The following is a 5,026-nucleotide window of genomic DNA, read 5'->3' as shown; positions in this document are numbered from 1 at the left end:
CACTTACTTTCAGCAGCTGCTGTGTTCCCTGGGCCACGCACTCTTCCTAAATTTCCAAGTGGAGATGCATGAGTTTCCCAGAAGTCCATACTTCCTTGTCTGCTTTTGTAAGAATTGTGTCACTACATATTTTAGAGAGTCAACACCCCATCTCAGATGAGAGGGGTTGAGAAAAATTTGGGGGATTTTTTTTCCTTTTCCATGAATTAGACATGCTAAGAAAAGACAAAGCCTTGGAAAATGCTCTTTCATCATTAGTTAAAAGGTTTAAAAACAATTCAAGTTATTGGTGGTTACATGAATTTATTTGTATAATGCATATATTGTTAAACCTCATTAAATCAGATTCACCTTACTGGAGAAATCCAGTGAGTTAAGATGAAGAATAGGCTGACATTTACTTTTGTGATTACAAAGAAAGGGCTCTAGCCATAAAGAAATAATGTATAAAAGATGGCAGGTTGGAGAGTCAGAGGGATGACAAACTAGTTTTAATAAGTAAGAAATACCCATAATATCCAACTATCCAACTACTAAGGAAATCAATCAATAATTCCTAGTATACATAAAGTCTCAAAAGTAGTTCTCTCAGACTATATTTTTAAGCAAGCACTGTTCTACTTAGTATACAATCTGAAAAATACAAAACCTCGAATTATTTTTTAAAAAAACATACTTCCACAAAATAAAATGTAGACAGATTTTTCCTCAATTGGTTTGAAATGCTGAGTTGAAATGAACTGAGATCATACTGTAGTGTCAAGCCCTCTATGGGTGCTGAGGTATGTAAGACCTTCTCTCTAGGAGATTGAATTATCCTGTAGGGAAGGTAGGAAATAAAACAAGAGAAAAGTTACTCAGCAATAGACTTGAGATATTATTGATGATTGCAGTTTTGGAAGATTGATTGATTGCCAAATGAGAAATACAATTTCTGAAACTATTCCAAAGAAGGAGAGGTCTCTTGGAGTGAGGAAATTGTCATGGAAGCCATGAAGTTTGGGCAGCACTCCCAAGAATGAGTTGGGTTTCAATGGGCAAAGAGGTTCAGGTCAGAGATGAAGTCTGGACTTGGCTGCCTAATAATAATCATCATAGTAAATTTGCATTGAGTGCTTCCCATCATCCGGGCTCTGTCCTAAGCACTTAACGTGTATTAAAGTGTTGTTTCTCAATGGGAGACTTGGCACTGGAACAGGACAATTCATCATGGGGACTGGCCGGACCATTGTGTGACTTTCAAGGGTCTCACAAGACCATTAGCATCCCTGCCTCTTCCCACCAAGCATGGCTAGTGCATCCCAGTCATGCGACAGCCCGTTGTCCTGGTACATTCTTCAAGCCCAACTGAGAGCCAGTTACCTAAAGTATATAACTTGCACTGTCCAATATGGAAGCTATCAGCCACGTGTGACATTGAGCACTTGAAATGATGCCTGGTTGAATTGAAATGGGCTGTACGTGTAATGCACTCCAGATTATGATGACTTTCTATGAGAAAATAAATTCAAGTAGTTCATGACTACATGTCAAAATGATACTATCTCAGATACCTTGCATTATAAAATATTAAAAATAAAATGGATAAAATAGAAGCTCAGGTCAGCATCTTAGAGACAGAAGCCTCAAGCAAGTTACAAGGTGTGCTAGGGACATTTGGGCAGAGGGAAGAGGGGAGGGGAGGAATGGCAGGGCAATGGCTGTGAGCCAAGGAAGAAGTCTGATGTTGTGCAGAATGGGAGCTAAGGAAGGAGATGCAGGCTAGGCCTAGGTTATAAGGAACTGTAAAGACCAGGCTGGGGGAACTGGCTTTCTTCTTACTGATCATAGGGAAGGGAACATGATGAAAATGGTGGTGTAGGAAAATGGTTTTGGCAGGGCTCTGCAGGATAGACAGCCAGGCCAGACAAGGGATGGGCTGCCTGGCGAGGAGGCTGCCTTGGTAACCCAAACATGCGAGGATCAGTGCTTGAACCAGGGTCTCATATCTTTCTATTGCCTATTGCCAAATGTAGCTGGCCATCCCCAGTTTCATTGCTTCTTTCCAGCCAAAGCTCTCTTTTTCAGAGTTGAGTGTATTGCAGAATCTGGTGGAGTGTGCACATGTTCTAGGGACTTTTTCAAAACCCTTGACTTGTTTGGACTAAGAAAATAAGAAAACAGTAGAACGAATGCCCAGATGAAGCCTCAATCCCAAAGAAAGACTCATGGGAGAAACAAATACCTCAAGGTGTTAAAGAGACACAAGCTCTGGTGACTTATGATTGTATGAGAGATTACTATGGGATCACCTGCAATAGCTCTCACTGGTAAAAATCTATTTTCTCCTGTCCTATTAGGAAGCATGAAGACACACATAGTAATTCTATTACTTCTCCCCCACACACATAGGGTAAATAGATTAGAGAAAGCACAGGGTGCTGGGATGATTTTGTAGGATTCACTTTTCTACTAAAACACATTCACATACACACACACAATTCATTTCCTATCCAAACAGGATATCTTTGGGTAGTTCTCTGAAAATCATTTCACAATTCACATTATTGGGCCAAATACTCAAGAAATGTATGACCATTCTTCCTTCGAGAGCCCAGGTCAAGCAATTTCGTTATGTTTGGCGAAGAATGCTCGAGGCATGCCCTTTTAGGTGAAAGAGGACCTGATAAAACTGTATCAGTCAACCTCTCCACACAGTCCCATAAAACCAAATGAAGAAAAACCCCAAACCAGCAAGCATTAACTGCCTTGATTTTTCCCACTGGAGCCTGTTATTTCATTGCCCTTAAAATAATGGTAGAGAGGAAATGGCTCCCAGCACTGAAGCTGGGTGGTACTGTGGTGTGGTCCACTGTCCAGCCCACCTTGCTTGGCACAGCCCCGAGACAGGAAGCTGGCTGACAAGTCACCTGGCCTGACTTGGGTACAACCCATAGCTGGGTCTGTCAGAGTGATAGCCTTGCAATATCATGCCCCATCAAGAGTCAGGTTGTTTTCAGACCGAGGCAGAGGTTCTGTTTCTAGCAATCTCTGCCAAAGGGTTTGGAGCCTTGTGGCACATTCATTCTTGTGGAGGATCAGTAGGTCCCTCCAGTAATCCCTTACCTCCTCATGGGTCTGAAAACAGCTTCTAAACCCAGAGAGGGAGCTCTCCTTTGGCCGGGGAGATGGAAGTATAATGCAGAATATGCAGGGGAAAGCCCCCAGTGGTAAAGAGTAAGAAAAAAGAACAAAAAGAATATCTGAAGCTTATGTGACATCCTACAACATACAGAAATCCCCTCATTTAATCCAACAGTTACCTCGGATAAGAGCAGAGAAGATATTACTTACTCTACTCTATAGAAGGACATACATTCATGTTCATGGTCATATAACTAGTGAATGGCAGAGGCAGATTGCAAATCCAGGTCTTCTGACTCCTGTCCATGGTACTTTCTTTCTTTTTTAATTTTTCAGTATTTTATTTTATTTATTTTCAAATGTTAAAGTTGGACAGCATGCCCTCCAACTTAAAGTTTGGTCCACCAAAAAATATAAGAATTTCTTCTATAACAAAAATAAATTAAACCTTATGAATTGAAAAAACAGAAAATATTGGCAAAGGACTCTGAGTAAGCTTGCAAACCAAAGACTTCAACTGTATGGAGGAACATTCTAGAATCCACCTAGAAACATTTAGCCACAAAACTGGCCCGGTACTACTGGGCTTGTCTTGCTTCAGAGGAGAACAGAGGGTACATGGGAGGGTGCTGAGTGTTCACAATGACCACAGAATCACTTACTTAAAATTAGACAAAATTCACTGTAGAATAATATACAACAATAGAACACTCAACAGTTACTCATTGACTGGAAAGCATGTTGTAAGTGTAGAATAACTACCTGAATGGGAACCATATTCAACAAGTTATAAGTCTTTAAAGGTGAGCAAAACTTCATCATACACAGATGTCTTGTGCACAAGTACATTAGTTTCCAGGACACTGAGGACAACTACAACACATACAAAGAAGAAATCCAAGCCGCTTAGCCTTCCACTATTCTCTTGAGTATTAAACCCAGGCCACCTTTGGCCACTTGCTTGGATGTCTTCTTTATTCTCAATGTAAATGCTTGCTCCCTGGGACACCAGCAATTTTGCTTCTACTCTCTCCTCATCACAGACTAAGTGTAGTGTTCCTCTCCCTGTCTTGGATGTTTGTGGATGTTTTGTAGTACAGAAGGATATTAATCATCTTCAAGTTACCCTTGGCTGCTGCCCAGTGCATTGCTGTAGCCTCCAAATGGTCCTTAGCATCTGGATTAGCCCCACCTTCTAATAACATAACAGCAATCTCATGCCTGTTTTTGGAAGCTGCACAATGCAGGGGAGTACAGCTGCTTTGATTGACAACAATTCACCTGAGCACCTTTTCCCAGAAGGGCGTTAACAATCTCATCCCAGCCAGCAGAAGCAGCAACATGGAAAGAAGACCAGCCTGCATCAACTTTATGATTCACTCACACTCCAAGTTGAATACAGAATTCAACATTTTCTGAATGTCCAGCTGAACATGCCCAACACAGTGCAGTTCTGCTGTCCTGGTCAATTCTAGTAACCAGGGATTTATCGGCCAGGATCTTCTCCTTCAACTCCTGCAGCTTCCCACTGCAGGCCAGATGCAGACCCTCAGGTTAGACACAGCCCTCCATTCTGCTCTCCACTGGATCTGCTCCACGGTTCTTCTAACCACTAAAGAAGGCTCTATCAAAGGAACCCATGTGTTTCCCTGATAAAGGACTTGTAGAAATAGTGCTTATAATAAAGTCATTTTATTGATTTTTACCCAGTTTATTGATTTTCACCCAGCTCCACAGACATGAAAGAGGAGAGGATTTCGATCCTGTGGCCTGGAGAAGAGAGATGAGCCATTTGCCTGATAGTTTAGAGTTGATCTTTAAAGAGAACAGAGCAGCTGAGTCCAGAAAGAAATGAGCCCCAGCAGGAGAGATGAGGCTTCCAGCCTTCAGCTTAGATCAGAAG

The 5,026-nt window shown here is 41.6% G+C and overlaps 1 pseudogene; it reads right to left on the bottom strand.

Annotated features, from left to right (window-relative positions):
- Positions 1–4,029: 4,029 nt before the first annotated feature.
- On the bottom strand, positions 4,030–4,695 carry LOC101439202 (26S proteasome non-ATPase regulatory subunit 10 pseudogene; annotated as a pseudogene).
- Between the last annotated feature and the right edge of the window lie 331 nt (positions 4,696–5,026).

The sequence above is a fragment of the Dasypus novemcinctus genome, chromosome 29, assembly GCF_030445035.2.
Source record: "Dasypus novemcinctus isolate mDasNov1 chromosome 29, mDasNov1.1.hap2, whole genome shotgun sequence".
NCBI classification, from domain to species: domain Eukaryota; kingdom Metazoa; phylum Chordata; class Mammalia; order Cingulata; family Dasypodidae; genus Dasypus; species Dasypus novemcinctus.
The sequence above is the reverse complement of the archived record's forward strand: the minus strand, read 5'-3'. Positions and strand labels throughout refer to the sequence as shown.